This window comes from Urtica dioica, chromosome 5, assembly GCF_054948205.1.
Source record: "Urtica dioica subsp. dioica isolate 48M chromosome 5, U.dioica_male_clone48M_v1_H2, whole genome shotgun sequence".
NCBI lineage: Eukaryota > Viridiplantae > Streptophyta > Magnoliopsida > Rosales > Urticaceae > Urtica > Urtica dioica.
In genome coordinates, this window is record NC_142760.1 from 26,490,737 (window position 1) to 26,507,437 (window position 16,701).

Here is a 16,701-nt window from a genome sequence, read left to right on the forward strand (position 1 = left end):
CTACCATGCACTACTACAAATGTTGGATTATACAACCCACTTTCTACAACGCTTAACATAAGCGTTGTAGAAACTAGGGATTCTACAACGCTTAACATAAGCGTTGTAGAAACATAGTGTTTCTACAACGCTTATGGCTAAGCGTTGTAGAATCTCGGTGTTTCTACAACGCTTATGGATAAGCGTTGTAGGATATGATAGTTTCTACAACGCTTAAAGCTAAGCGTTGTAGAAGTACATAAATTTCAGATTTTCCACAACGTTTACACTATCCGTTGTAGAATCCTCGCCGCGGCACCACGTGATTTATGCCTCGGCGAGAACTTTCTACAACGCTTTGTAAAAGCGTTGTAGAAGGATGGGTCTCGCCGCGGCACAATTTAAACATCGCCGCGGCGACTCTTTCTACAACGCTTGTTACAAGCGTTGTAGATTCATGTCGCCGCGGCGATAAGTATTTCTCGCCGCGGCGAGATAATTTCGCCGTGGCTAGAAATATCCTCCGCCGCGGCGAGGTGGATACCGTGGCCAAGCAGTTTTTTAAGAAACTGTCTCGCCGCGGCGAGTGAGGAATTTCGCCGCGGCGACCCGTTCCTACAACGGATATTATAACCGTTGTAGGAACGTCTCGCCGCGGCGAAGACATATTTTCGCCACGGCGAGGTTTTTTAGGTTTTCACTATAAAAGGCCGTTTTCAGTTTTTTTCTCATTTTTTCCAATACTCACACACGAGACAACCATTTTCGGCCGCTTCTCTCCAGTTTTTTTCTTTCAAAATCCCTCGCCACGTCCTCGCCGTCGCCTTGTCCTCGCCGCCAATTCTCTCTCGCCTTGTCCTCGCCGTCACTTTTCTCTCGCCGAGTCCTCGCCGTGCTTCCTCTCGCGCCTCTCTCTCGCTCTCTCTTGCCGCGTCATTGTAAGGTATGATTTTAAAAGTTTTTTAAGGTATATATTGATTTAATTTGGTGTTGTTGATATGGATTTCTTGTTGTTTACCCGAATTGCATATAGTTTGATTTTTTGAATTCACAAATTTAGGGTTTTGTTTGATTTTCTCTTATTAGAACAAGAAATTAGGGTTTGGGTTAGTGGAATTTGAATGAGTGAATTTAGGTTAGTGGAATTTGAATGAGTGAATTTGAATGAGAATTTGAGTTAAATTGAAATGTCCGGATTGTGTTTGACATATTGTTACATAGGTTAGTGGTTAAAATGGTTATGTATATTAATGTTGAAATTGAATTGTTTATGAATTTGTGATTGATCGAATTGTTCATGAATTTGTGATTGGTCGAATTGTTTATGAATTATTTGTGATTGTTGGAATTGTTTTAATTTGTCATGTACTTAAATATATATTCTTGGAATTGATATATAATTTGTTATATGTTAATTGTAGAATTGTTTATGATTATGTTTTGTAGGAGCTTGAAAATGCCTCGAACTAAAAACACGGCCTCCAAAGCTCCGAGCTCTTCCAGAGGTCAGAGTAAAGTAAAAAGCAAGCGACCTCGTCAACAGTCTCCCGAAGGAATACAACTCGAGTATCTTTACTAGCAAGGTCGCAGAGGAACGCTACGACAAAATCTTGCCGCGTAACATTATCCATGAGAGAGGATTCAATGTAAGCAATACGTCGGATATAGGAAAGCAAATCCGCAACAACATAGTTGGTCATGATTGGGGGAGGTATTGTGCTGTACCCGAGTTCGATTCGAACGTCAACTTCGTGTACGAATTCTACGCAAACTTGCCGGACTCCCAAGGTGATGTTGTGACGGTCCGTGGGAAACGGGTCGATATGAGTATCGAAGCTATCAACGATCTTCTTGGGACCCCAGATGTGCCTTTCGAGAACGAGGGCTATCGAGAATGGCTAAGAAGTTGCAGCCATGAGGAGATGTCACGGGTGTTGTGCATTGCGGGAGAGGATTGGGTCACTGAAAAAGGAAAAAGGGTACTCAAGCGTGACCAACTCACCAGGATCGCTAAAGCGTGGATTTACTTTGTTTGCGCTCGTCTCTATCCAATCAAGCACTTCACCACTCTCGACGAGGATCGTATCCAGGTGTTGTTCTGCATTGTTAAAGGCCTTTCCATTAACGTCGGTCGATTCATCTATAATTGGATGAAGAAACTCGACTATACTAATGAACGACACGGTTTGCCATATCCGGCGATCATTACCGGCCTTTGTACAAATGCGGGGGTACCACGCTCGAAAAGGGATACGATACACAGTTCAATGGGGCCTATTACGGATTCCATTATCGAGCGGTACAAGATTAGGGAGGATCCACAAGCGGAGGAAGAGGAAGAAGCGGAGGAAGAGAATGAAGAGGGGGAAGCGGAGCCCCTATTGCGCTTACCAGCGCCTCCGGTAATCGACCCCGCCACCATCGACTACATTGCTCATTGCTCCAACTATCTCGTCGGCGGGTTCCAACACACGCAACAGTACATGCACCAACAAGCGGAGTATGGCGCCTCTCACATCAATCAGTTGAACGATCTCTACTCTCGGTGGGACATCAACCAAGAGAATCAGGTGTTATTTCCTCCATATCCTCAGTACTTCGACTATCCGTACGCACCACCACAGTGGCCACCGCATATGGCACCTCCTCAATATCCGGCGAACCCACCACCACCACCACCGAATGACGAGTAAATTTCAAGAACCAATAACACCAACTCTTCCATATAAATTTCAAACTCTTTTTAAATTTAAGTTTCAGTTTAAGACTCGCTTGGTTTGTTTATGTTTATGACTAGATTACTGTGTTTTATTTGTGTGTTTGAGACTTCAGTCTTTGTTTGAGACTCGTTTGGTGTGTTTTATTTGTGTGTTTGAGACTCGTTTGGTTTGTTTTATTTATTGTAGAAATTTTAATTGAATGATCATTTTTAGTTGGAGAATTGGTTAAATATTGCAAAAAAGTGAATGAGTACCTGGTAGAGTGCTTATTCGCCGCGGCTAGGTACCTTTCTCGCCGCGGCGTGACTATTCTCACCGCGGCACAGTATATTTTCCGCCGTGGCGAGTGATCTACGCCGCGGCTAAAATATTACCTCGCCGCGGCGAGAGTTTGATTTTTTTTATACCGAGAGTTTGTATTTTTTAAGAACTTGTCTCGCCGCGGCGAGTTGATATTCCCGCCGCGGCGTAATGACCTCGCCGCGGCATGGAATATACGTTGCCGCGGCGAGGTTTCTACAATGCTTTTTTAAGTGTTGTAGAAGTGTCCTCGCCGCGGCAGGATTTGTATTTCGCCGCGGCGAGAAATTGATTTTTTTATACCGAGAGTCTGTGTTTTTTAAGAACTTGTCTCGCCGCGGCGAGTTGATATTCCCGCCGCGGCGTAATGACCTCGCCGCGGCATGGAATATACGTTGCCGCGGCGAGGTTTCTACAACGCTTTATTTAAGCGTTGTAGAAGAGTCCTCGCCGCGGCAGGATTTGTATTTCGCCGCGGCGAGAGTTTGATTTTTTTATACCGAGAGTCTGTGTTTTTTAAGAACTTGTCTCGCCGCGGCGAGTTGATATTCCCGCCGCGGCGTAATGACCTCACCGCGGCATGGAATATACGTTGCCGCGGCGAGGTTTCTACAACGCTTTACTTAAGCATTGTAGAAGAGTCCTCGCCGCGGCAGGATTTGTATTTCGCCGCGGCGAGAGTTTGATTTTTTTATACCGAGAGTCTGTGTTTTTTAAGAACTTATCTCGCCGCGGCGAGTTGATATTCCCGCCGCGGCGTAATGACCTCGCCGCGGCATGGACTATACGTTGCCGCGGCGAGGTTTCTACAACGCTTTTTTAAGCGTTGTAGAAGGTCCCTCGCCGCGGCAGGATTTGTATTTCGCCGCGGCGAGATTATCCTGCCACAGCGAGAGTTGTACTCAGCCGCGGCGATGTTGGAGAAATGTAAATGACATTGTATAGAGAAATTTTGAATGAAAAATAACGTTGTCCACAGGAAAATAACATAAAATCCAAAATGAAAATACATTATCTAAATGTTCAATATCAAACAAAAATAGGATCTATATCCTTACGAAGTAGATGTGACACATCGTCATCATTAAAATCATCCACCTCTTGATCAATTGGCGGTAATCCTGATGTGAACAGAGGAATGCTAGACATGTCTTCGTCTTCTTCTTCGTTACCGTTTCTCGCTTTCATATGAACCACTAACGATAACTCAGGATTTGCTGGATCCGAAACATAAAACACTTGACTTGCTTGCGAAGCCAAAATAAATGAATCATTCTCGTAGCCAATCCGTCTAAAGTCGACAATTGTAACTCTTTCATTATCAACTTTAACGTGATTATTGTCTGCCCATTTGCACTTGAATAATGCGACTCGCAACCCGCAATAATCAAGTTCCCAAATATCTTCAATGTATCCGTAATACTTCATAAAAGCATGTTTTGGATTCTTATCTTTTGCCGACGAAACATGTAAAGCTTCAGCAAACAATGTAACACCGCTATTTTGTACGGGATGCTTGTTGTCTCGTTCCCTTGTGTAAAATGTAAAACCATTAACAGACCAAGCAGTGTACCTTGTAACCATTGAGGACGGCCCGCCAGATAGTTTACTCAACGTAGATGAATGTCCTGCCTCTATAAATATGCGTTTTCCAAGCCAGTTTTGAAACAAACGGTTGTGCTCTTCTTGCAACCATTTTTCATTTCTACCCTTCTTTGGATTATTCACTCTCAACTCATTCAAATGAATATCCACAAATGGCTTGACCTCGGAAACGTTGTGTAGCACATGGAGACTTGCTTGCTCCCATTCTTTTCGGTTGACGATCGAATAAGTACCTATAATGAAACAAATACTTAAAAATAATGTTCATATATAATTTAAATAAACAAATAAAGTGTTAAAAAAATACCTTTAGATAGAGCTTTTGAATCAAAATTGGTATTCTTGGGTAACCCAATTTCGTCTGTTTTAGCTAAATACTCAGAACAAAACTCAACCGACTCTTCTGCTATGTAATTTTCAACTATGCTTCCTTCCGGCCTATTGTAGTTCTTCACGTAGCTTTTCAACACTTTCATATAACGTTCGATTGGATACATCCACCGTAAAAACACGGGCCCTCCTAATTTCACTTCACGTACCAAGTGGACGGTTAAGTGGATCATTATGTCGAAAAACGAAGGTGGAAAGATCTTTTCGAGCAAGCACAGAGTTTTCACCAATTCTGACTGCATTAAATCCAATCGAGTTGGATCGATGACCTTCGAGCAAATCGAGTTAAAGAATACACATATCTTTGATATTGCAAACCTCACATCTTTTGGCACAATTCCTCGCAAAGCAAGAGGCAACATTTGTTGTAGCAGCACATGACAGTCGTGCGTCTTCATTCCAGTAAGTCTCAAATCTTTCAAAGACACGAACCTCTTATAGTTTGACGAATGACCTTCGGGGACTTTAATAGAAGCAAACCAGTTACACAATTTATTTTTCTCCTTTCGATCTAGAGTGTACTTTGCCGGTGGTAATTTTGTTTTTTTCCCACCCCCCTCCTCGGGATACAAAATGCTTCTTATATCCCGATTCCGGTGTCATTTGAAGACATTTCCGATTTTTTGCAATACTTGGAAATTGGCGCGGGGAGCATAACGGTTTATATGGAGTAAGAGTTTTCTTTATATGCGTTTTTTAATATCAATATTCAATATTTAGTGTTTTGATCAACTAAATATTTGTTTGTCATAGCTATCTACGCTCGAGGCTAGAAAAGGCGAAGAAGACTCGAAATTTTTGTTTTATAAATCCGAGCTTAAGTTCGTATATCGAAAATGACGAGGAGGAGGCTTATTTGTCAAAACGAGTCAAGGACGTTGGAAACGTGGTACGAAATTGCAAATTTGGTGAATTAGTTTTGATGCCGTATAACAAAGGTGCGCATTGGATGCTCGTTGTCCTCGACCTTTGGAGAAATAGCGCTATGTTCTTTGACCCGTTGAGAAATAAAATCCCAACCGATTTAAATCGATTGATAAAAAGGTAATATTTTGATTTCTTAAATAATTTTTATTATAAATCGTTCTAGATGTTTTTTCTCTTATAATCTCCGTGTTATATAGGGTTCTTGTTGATTTCAAGCTCGAGCATCAAAACGCCTATAGTAACGGGCAATCAACGTACATCAAGGCTTGGGACGCTCCGAGACAAACGGGAAACACGGAATGCGGGTATTTTGTCATTTCTTATATGCGTGATATAGTCGTAGGAGGTGTAGGAAAATTAGAAAATAAGAAATCCTATACAAAAGAGGATTTAGAGAGAGTTAGGGAAGAATGGGTAACTTATGTACAAACATTTATTAACTGTGATGATTAGCTAGTTTTCTTGAAGATGTATATATTAGATTTTGAATGTTTTGAAGATGAGGATATTTGAGATGAATGTATATATTAGATATTTTTTGAATTGAAGATTATTTTCAGGTGCTAGTATCGTGTAAAAAACAGATTCTGGATTGAAAATAAATGATTCTCACCGCGGCGAACTATACTTCTCGCCGCGGCGAGACAAGATACCGAGAGCAGGCAAATTAGAAATCTTAGTCTCGCCGCGGCGAGATTTTTTCTTCGCCGCGGTGAGTTTTTTAAAAAAAAATTCATCGCCTTCCTACAACGCATAATATCCGTTGTAGAATCATCTCGCCGCGGCTAAGATTTGACGTCGCCGCGGCGAATTTCTCGCCGCGGCGAAGTGTATTATTCGCCGCGGCGAGTTGATTCTACAACGCTTCAAAATCCGTTGTAGAATGTTCTCGCCGCGGCTCGAAACGTACCTCGCCGCGGCAAATAACTCGCCGCGGCGACGTATATTTCTCGCCGCGGCGACGTGCTTCTACAACGGATTGAAGATCCGTTGTAGAATATTCGCCGCGGCGAAATGTTTGAAAATATTTAAAAATTACACAATGGATTCAAACCGTTGTAGAAGCTTCTACAACGCTTAAGAATCCGTTGTAGAAGCTTAGTTTCTACAACGGATAATTAAGCGTTGTAGAAAGCTGTTGGATTCTACAACGGATTTTTATGCGTTGTAGAAGCTTCTACAACGCAGGATTCTACAACGCTTAAGAAGCGTTGTAGAATCATTCTACAACTGTTTTTAAGCGTTGTAGAATCCTATTTTTGTAGTAGTGATGTGACATCAAAGACGTCTCTAGAAGCGGTTCAAAAGGCCTCTCTACGACGCACTCACGAACACGAGAGTGTTCATCTAAAGTCCATGCGTCAACGTGATTCTTGAGTTTCCACTCGACCTACGTTCGACCAGAAACTCGGGGGGCTAATGTTGTCGGCCCGTCGCGATTCGAAGTACCGCGAGGAAGCAAGGTATTGCTGGCCAATCAGGACCAACAAGGGCAGGACCGTCACGGTACCTCCCGGCCGGCCAATGCCCGTCCGGCTTTCTCCCGGCCGACCAGACCCGCCAGACCTTCTCCTGGCCGGCCATTCCCGCCCGACCGTCTCCCGGCCGGCCATTCCCGCCCAGTCGTCTCCCGGTCGGCAAGTGCCCGTCCGGCCGTCTCCCGTCCGGCCAGTGCCCGTCCGACTCAGTGAAGCGACGGCGAGAGCAGCAACGGCCGGCCTTGGGTCGTCGCTCGGCAATGGCCGGCCCAGGGCCATCACTCGGCCAATGGCCGGTCCTAGGCCGTCACTCGGCCGGCCCAGGGCCGTCACTCTACCAATTACCGAACTAGGGCCGTCACTCGGCCAATGGCCGGCCCTGGGTGGTCACTCGGCCGGCCCTTGGCCATCACTCCGCCAATGGCCTGCCCAGGGCCGTCACTCGGGCAATGGCCAACCCAGGGTCGTCACTCAGCCAATGGCCAATCCTTGGTCGTCACTTAGACGGCCCTGGGTCGTCACTCGGCCAGCCCTAGGCCGTCACTCGGCCAATGGCCGGCACTGGGTCGTCACTCGGCCGGCCCTGGGTCGTCACTCGGCTGGCCCTGGGTCGTCACTCGGCCAATGACCGGTACTAGGTCGTCACTCGGCCAATGGCCGGCACTCGGTCGTCACTCGGCCAATGGCCGGCATTGGGTCGTCACTCGGCCAATCGCCTGGCCAGGGCCGTTAATCGGCTAATGGCCGGCCCTGGGTCGTCACTCGACCGGCCCTGGGCCGTCACTCGGCCAATGGCCTGCCCAGGGCCGTCACTCGGCCAATGGCCAACCCAGGGTCGTCACTCGGCCAATGGCCGGCCCTGGGTTGTCACTCGGGCGGCCCTGAGCCGTCACTCGGGCGGCCCTGGGCCGTCACTCGGCCAATGGCCGGCCCAGTGCTGTCACTCGGCCAATGGCCGGCCCTGGATCATCACTCACCTGCCCCTGGGTCGTCACTCGGCCGGCCCTGGGCCGTCACTCGGCCAATGGCCTACCCAGGGCCGTCACTCAGCCAATGGTCGGCCATAAAACACTCCTTGGTCACCTATAAATACGAGGCTCGACCCCTCGAGTCAGGTAATCCAAAATTGAGTACTGAATCGCTTCTGGACTCGTACTTCACTCGTTTCTCTCAAGCTTCGACCCTCTAAACACTAAACCCTCTATATCCCAGCTCAATCCTCCTAATGTTGAGCGTCGGAGAGGTAAACAGAGGCACCCCCTCTGTTTTCCCTTTGTAGTTCATCGTTTCCTTCTCTTGCAAGACCAACGACGGACGAGGCAAACACCACTCACAGCCAGGAAGAACTCAGGATACCGAGTTCAGGACGCTCGAGCCCGAATGCGACCACTTGGTCCGGCCTTGGGTCGAACCGTTTGGGGCTCCTAAATAGTTGTCCAAAAACGAGCGACAACAGATTTAAACATGGCTACAAGAGAGAAAGTTTTGTCGTAGTCGATTCCTTCTCTCTGGGTGAAACTCTTAACCACAAGTCTAGCCTTATAGGTTTCGACTTGTCCATCAGCTCATTTCTTCCTCTTGTAGATCCATTTGCACCCAATCGGTCTAATTTGTTCAGGTGCCTCTACAAGGGTCCACACTGAGTTCGAGTGCATAGACTTTATCTCCTGATTCATTGCGTCTAGCCATTTTACTTTGTCAAAGTCGTGTTGGTGAATCGAGCGCGTATCAGACACGAACAATCGTTCTGATGCTACTCGTTTGAGATGATTCCACCATATAACCATATTAATGCGGAAAAATAATTAATTACGCTGATCATAAGCTAATTATATTATGGTTATAATTAACAAGATCTAGTTATGTTTAATTAATTTAATTCACGAGAGCATATTTATCAAGCAACCGATTTGAACGAAAAACGAATACTTACATTGATTTTCGGTTCAGCTACAGAACGCTCCTAAACCAATCGCGTACTCCTTGCGTCGTCTTGATGAAGGACTCTAGGATGACACCTTAGTCTTCCGAAACGTAATCTCCGAGACGAATAAGAAAGATGAGTGGGCACAGTCTTTATCGCACTAGATCACGAAACTATGTGTTTCGAGATCTCTCTCTTATTTTAATAAGAATGGAAACGAATTTCCGAGGGGAGGGAGAGGCAAAAGTTTCGCACGGCCAAGGGAGAGCCACGAAATTATTAGGTCAAAATCCTTAATTTTTGCCTTCTCACGAACCCCTATTTATAGTAGTAAAATGAGATATTCATGGAATCTTCCAGAATATTTTATTTCCTTTTATTGTGTTCACACTGGTGGATTAAATCTAGGCCATTGGATCTCAACAAGTGAATCTTACTTTTTCTCTCATCCATCAGATCAATATCTATGGGATATTATTCTCTATTTAAATAGAGAATATTTTATTTAGTGAGAGAATAAAGGGGAATATATTATTTCCCTTTAAATATATTCTCATATATTCTCCTAAATACTTTCCTTTAAATAAGGAGAAAATATAGGACAATATCTTATATTATTCTCTCTCTTTTATTTAAACAACTAAAGAGAAAATATTGGTAAATACCAATATTTTAAAAATCGAATTTTAGGCACACGGGGTCCTCGTCGTTTGCATCCAATGCATCGACGTTTGCTTCAAAGATAAGATATCGGTCAGGCTCTCTAGAGACCCTCTTACTACAATGAGGCTATGAAACACTTGGACCAACGTTTGTGTTTTCTCCTTCATCTCCCACTCTTACAACTATTGTAGGTGGAGATGGATCCCTTCGGACGATAGTCGTCGGGGTTGGTCTAATCGTTTCCTCAAGTAATATCTTACTACGAGGTTTAAAAGCTTTAACATAATCATCTTCAAGAAAAGTAGCATGAGTATAAACGAAAGTTTTCCTATCAACAGGATCATAAATATACCTCATTTTGTCCATTCTGGATAACCAACGAAGAAACATACGATTGTTCTTGGTTCCAGTTTACTCGATTTCTTTTTCAAGATATGAGCGGGACAACCCCAAATATGGAAATGACGCAAGCTAGCACTAGCTCCGTCCCACAATTCCTTGGGTGTCTTGGATACTGATTTTGAAGGAACATTGTTCAGAATATACACAGCAGTCTTTAATGCATAACCCCAGAATGTTATAGAAAGAGAAGAATACCTAAACTTATCAAAAGTTTCATATTTTCGTTGCATTATGTAAATGAAACCATATATAGAATAATCGTTAGTGAACGTGACGAAATCTTCATAATCTCTTCTCGCACCTTCACTCATAGGTCTGCAGAAATCAAAGTGAACTAGGTGCAGTGGTTCGGTGGCTTTTAATCCTTTTCTAGTAAAAGATCTCTTGGTCATTTTTCCTTCAATACATGATTCACAAACAAGCAGAGTTTCCACTTGAAGGTGTTTCAACGGCCCAAGCCTTGAAAGCCTCTCAAACCTCTTTATATTTATATGTTGGAATTGATCTAGGGTTAAGAAAAGATTTAACGCTTCGAGCAAGCGGCGGAATTTAAAAATTTTCTTTTAAACAAGTAAAATGATTTTACTAACCTAGACAAAGTGTAAGCACATGTTTATATTTAAAACTATCTAAACGCAAAACTCATTTACTAACCTTTGTGAAGCTTGAACGTTGAGAAGCCTTAGGAAGGTTGAAACGTTCGTCTCCCCACGCAGCTCGTCTTTCTTCGTTCTTCGGGAAACTCGAGTAACTACGAAAGTTTCTATCACATGTATCACTTGAGAAAGAAAGGAATTAGTGTGTGGGCACTTTTAAACATAACGACTCAAGAACATGTCTAAGAGTCGAAGAGCTAAAACACTAGGTCAAATTTGGACCTAGGTGCCAAAACAAAAACGAAAAGAACTTAGAGATAGAGAGAGAGGGAGGGGCGGCCAAGAGGTTCTAGAGAGAGAAGCTCTCAATCTCTAAAACTTTGGAATGAATAAAATGAGAGGAATGATGGCTCTATTTATATGAGAGGGATTACCTTCAACAAGGTAGTTTCCTCTTCTATAGAATATCACATATTCATGAGCAAATATTTCCTCTTTCTTTCTCTTGCCTTGGACGTGCAACCTATTGCTTCTAGAAGCAAATTTGTTTCCTCTTTTGCTTCTCCCTCCTTGGTTGGCCGTGTGACTCTTTCCTCATAGGGGAAATTTGTTTCCTCTTTTTCTTTTGGCAAGTATCTTCATACATTAATGCACAAAATTGGTCTCTCTTTCTCTTTGGGTTGGATGGCCAAGACACCTTCTCTAAGGTGTTTCTAGATTTTTCTTCATTTGTTCATGACAACATAAGAAAGGCCCATTAAGAATTATCAAGTAAAATTCCATGAAATGAAATTAATCCTCAAGGCCCAAAATCTTGTCATGGTCGAGTGTTTATATGTCATCATATGACAATGTCAAAAAATTTATTGACATTCATTTCATCCTATGTCCAAAAAGACAAAATTACCCTTTAGACAATTTTCGTAAAACTTGTCTCGTTTTTGTTTTGACTTAGCTTATAGTTTAACTAATCCTACTCGATATGATTTGTGACAGTGACCTCATGGATCCAAATGAACAAAGCTTGAGCTAACATACTTGGACTCAAAAGTTCACAAACCTTTTTCCAAGTTTAGCTTAATGTCAACTGACTTCACTAAAGAGTTGATACTGAGAATCTCTCGGTTCAAATGAATTTATTTTCTACTCAAGAATTCAACTTAATTGTGATAAGTGGATCCACTAAATATTATCTATGTTTACCCTTCATGAATATCATCAGCTATTGGGATTTACAAAATTAACATTTTACCCTTCTAGCTATTATTTCCTCAACTCCTTTGTCGCTTGTGAATAAGTTAGAAACAATGTATTGACAAGGAGCTAACAAGTCACATTGATTCATCCAAAAGAGTCATGACTCAATTTGGACACTGGCCACTTCATTTATTCACATTCCAATGAACAAAGCATGAGGTGATATACATTGCATTTCAGCAATCTTGTACATGAATTCCATATCTATGAGATCTTCACAAAGTTACTCATGACATCTTCATAACTTAGTACTTCACCTATAGGTCATGTTCAGAATCACATAGTGAATCTAAACTCTGACTTTCTCAAATGAGAATACGTAAGCTATGAAATGACATGTCTCATTTCAGGATTGAGGTAAGCATGATGCAATTCATACGTAGTGACTTCGAGACATAAGAGGTTAAATGGTTTGTTCTTATTTTGTCTCTAGAAGTGCACTAGTTAATTCAGTACCTTCAGAAGATACCTAGAAGAACTATAGAGTCTCCAACTCTCAATGTCCCATAACCAGACATAGATTCTCCTAACAATCGTACTGAGATCAATAGTCCTTTGATCCTTAGATTGTGAATATGCAGTTTTAAGCAAACCATGGAGAGTTTGTTCATGCAAATCTACATTTGTCTCTTCATGTGTTGTTAGGTTTGTTTAAGGACTATAGACTATAGATTATCATAAAGCTTCAAACAGGCAAGGAAGAATAAATGAACGTTTCAACTTTTATTAATAAATAAGCAGTTACAAGCAAGAGTCTTCGTAAGACTATATTACATCAAATGTACATAAATAGAGACTACAACTCTTCTTGTGGGCACCATTGACAACATTATATGACCAAGTCTTAAGTGCCATAAATAGGTTCATTCATCACTAGATACTTTTATTTTTTATTAGATGTGGGTTTAGCTACCTTAAACATTTCAACATTAAAAGAACTTTTATATTCGTGGGTTAACACATATAAACCATTGCATAAGAGAGCATCACATATAATTCTTCCATAAAAAAAAACATTCATAGCATTCTCATTCAAAGACAAAGAATATTTATATTTAAATAACTCAAAAACTGAAATAAGGTTTCTACAGAATTCAGGAATAAAATAAACTGAATCTAATATCAAATATTTATTTTCAAATCGGAGACGAACTACTCATATCTCTTTAGCCGTGACGGACTCTCCGTTCCCCATTCTAAGCATGAGCTCGTCTCCCCTCAGCCACGAGTCAAACACATGTAAGGTTGTACAAACATGATTAGTAGTCCCCGAATCAATTATCCAAGACGAGAGTAAATCTCCAGCATAAAATGCCTCTAATACATGTAAATTAGTGAACGGTACATTATCTCCACAAGACTCAGGATTTATGTCATCGTCATCAGGAATCACAATCACTGATGGCTCTCCCACTGTGAGAACATTCTCCAATGGTAAATCATCTGGTGAGAGTTGATAGGGTGGTGTTTCCACTCTCAGGTGCAACTGATGGTAAGCTTATTCTATCAAACCATCACGCCAAGCGAAAAGTTCGCTTTGCAACAATGCCATCTTGTAATCTGGGTCGAAGCCTCGAAAATAAGTGACAAAGTCGGCGCATTCCTTGGTGAGTGAATTCAGAATGATTTCAATCCGAGTGACCTCGTCAATCTTTGTGTTATTAAAGGCGGCTGCATTCATCAAATCAGCCATGTCTCTCATATAGAGAACGGCACACCCTCCAGATTTCATTCTAGCATATATTATATTTTTCAGAAGATTATAGTTCGTAGTCATGCTGAAATTAATAAAATACAAGTACATAAACTACTATTGAAAAAAAATCATCATTAAAGTTTTAGGAAATAAAAACTTGATACTTTTTCAAGCACGAGAAAAAAATACTAATATATAAAAAGACCCCATTGTTTATATTCCACGTTAATTCGACTAATAGTCGTAGTCTGTCTCACTCGAGTGACATAACAGAGTGCACTTAGTGAAAATGAGAACCATCTCAGATTAGTGAGCAATCACAGTACATGTACATTCATAACTATGATCACTAACTACCAGTTTTATAGGAATCTTTGGCCACATGAACAACCACCGATTGTTTCATGCATGAGTCGACCCAACATTTTAGCAGAAGAAAGCTTAGCCCATAACGCCTTAGAAAAGTTATAGGCCACGCAGAGATCCACTCCTCCCACCTATCGCCAAAGACACAACCTTGGTATTGGAATAAAAAAAGCCCTTCCGTTCGGAATAGACCACCATGGCGTTCAATTAAGAAGACCCGCCGGTCACAAGTGGATCTTTCATCCTCACAATGTTGCCATCAATGTTGGAGGCCTATGACTCAATATACTTTTAGTATTTTAATTTTCCTAGCATTAAACATTAACCTAGGTGATACACTCGGGTTTACTAAATCATATTAAAAATCCAAGTGATTCTAAGCTACCATTAATAACATGGGTTTCGATATAGCTTAGTTATTAGGAATTTCGTGACATGTAGTGTCGATTATCCTAATAGTATTCCATCACGGAAAAGCTCCAAGTAGGGTAGGAAAGGCACTAGGCCTTTTAACAACCTCTCAGCTTAGCCTCTTATCGGCTTGGTGACAAAGCTCTCTGATCCGTTCAACTCATTCATTAAAACTATCTTAATCCGATTAGATAATTTAAAATAAATGAAAGCCCATGATAACCATTAACCCATGATACAATATCTAAGTTATAGAATTCAAACATGAAAAAGCAATTAAATAAACAAGCATAACAAGCAATTATGGTTTTATTCGGTTTGATCATGTCCTATTTGATTCTTAATAAATAAATCAATATGAGCCAAATCCCATTGGCCAATGGATTCTATATGAGCCCATAACTATGTCCCATTGAAAAATAAATCAATATCAAATTATTTATTTTTCCATGTGTTTTAAATAATTAATAAGGCACAGCCCATTTAATTAATTAATTTTAAAAAAAATATATTTTTTTATTAAGCCGGACGAATCCTCGAGCCCACTCGCCACGTGGGACTCGACATGATTCCATGGATCATGTGCCAGAAGGGCAACACGACCCATGAGGCACGGCAGCAAGAGGAGAGGCGGACAACAAGTCCGCTTCTTTTGGTTATTGGCCCCGCCACCACGGCGAGGTGGTTCTTCGGCCGTAGACCTCCAGTCCGTCAAGTCTCCTCATTGTAGGTCCGTCTCTCGCCGATCGTTTTGATCAAGAACGTCGCTCGTCGGATTACAACAATAATAAAAATAATATATACAAAAATCCTAAACCCTTTACAAAAAATCTAGAAAAGCGAGAATAAAATATTCTACGATCACCCCGAATCACAATTTACATAATCATATATCGAATTGCATGAAAAACATAATCACATTTAATTTCATTCAAACCATATTAAATTTAATCACAAGAACGAATCGATTAATTAAATAAATTAACTAGCTCTGATACCACTTGTTGATGACTATGCACCCATATACCATGCAGAAAAAAATTAATTACGCTACTTAGCTAATTAATTAAGGTTATTTAATAAGATCTAGTTTTATTTTAATTAATATTAAGCATTGGCGCGCCCCGCGCGCACTTTTTTGATGAGCGCACGATGGTGAGCTCTGCTTCGTGTGTGAGCTTGGGCTCAGATTTTTGGGTCGTTTCGAATGGGCCTCAGCTGTTGTGGGCCTTGGTGGGTTTTTCAGTAACCCGGCCCGTTGGGCTTTTAGAGTTTGGAATTTCACGCAAGTCGCGTGGAATTTAATGTTTTTGGTTTTTCGAGAATGACCGACAACATCACTGATACCCAATCTATTTGAAATTATTACTATATTTATGAATTCTAAGAAAATTTTAGTGTACGTATTTATTAATTTAAGTATTTTTTTATATTTATTAATATATTTAATATTAAATGGGTAAAAAAAATGTCCATGGATACCTCTGTACTTTTTAGAGGTTACCTATATTTATAAAAAAAAAAAAAAAAAAAAATGAGTAGTATGATTTTAAAAAAAAAAATTATTGGTAAATCATCCCTAGTGTGGAATTTAGTCTCCAAGTTGAACTAAATTTTAAAGTTGTTTTTATAAAAACTTGAGAAGTTGATAGTAAAGGCATAGAATAAGAACTTAATTTCTTTACTTAAAATCTTTTTTTTTTAAATAAAGATTATATTTGTTGGTACCGTACAAAATTAGATAATTTCAAAGTTAATATTCAATTTCTCACATCTCTCGTTTAATTTTACGGGGGTAAAAGCAATAACCAAAACGAAACGAGAATTTGGTAGAAGTAGAACCTCTACAATTTTATTTTTTTATTTTTGTTGTAAGTTATTATTTTGTTAAAAGTGGTCATTTTGTAACGGTATAAAAAATAAAAATAAATAATAATAAAAAAAAAAACTCCATTAAAGTTAAAGTGGGACTTATTTTCTATATTTA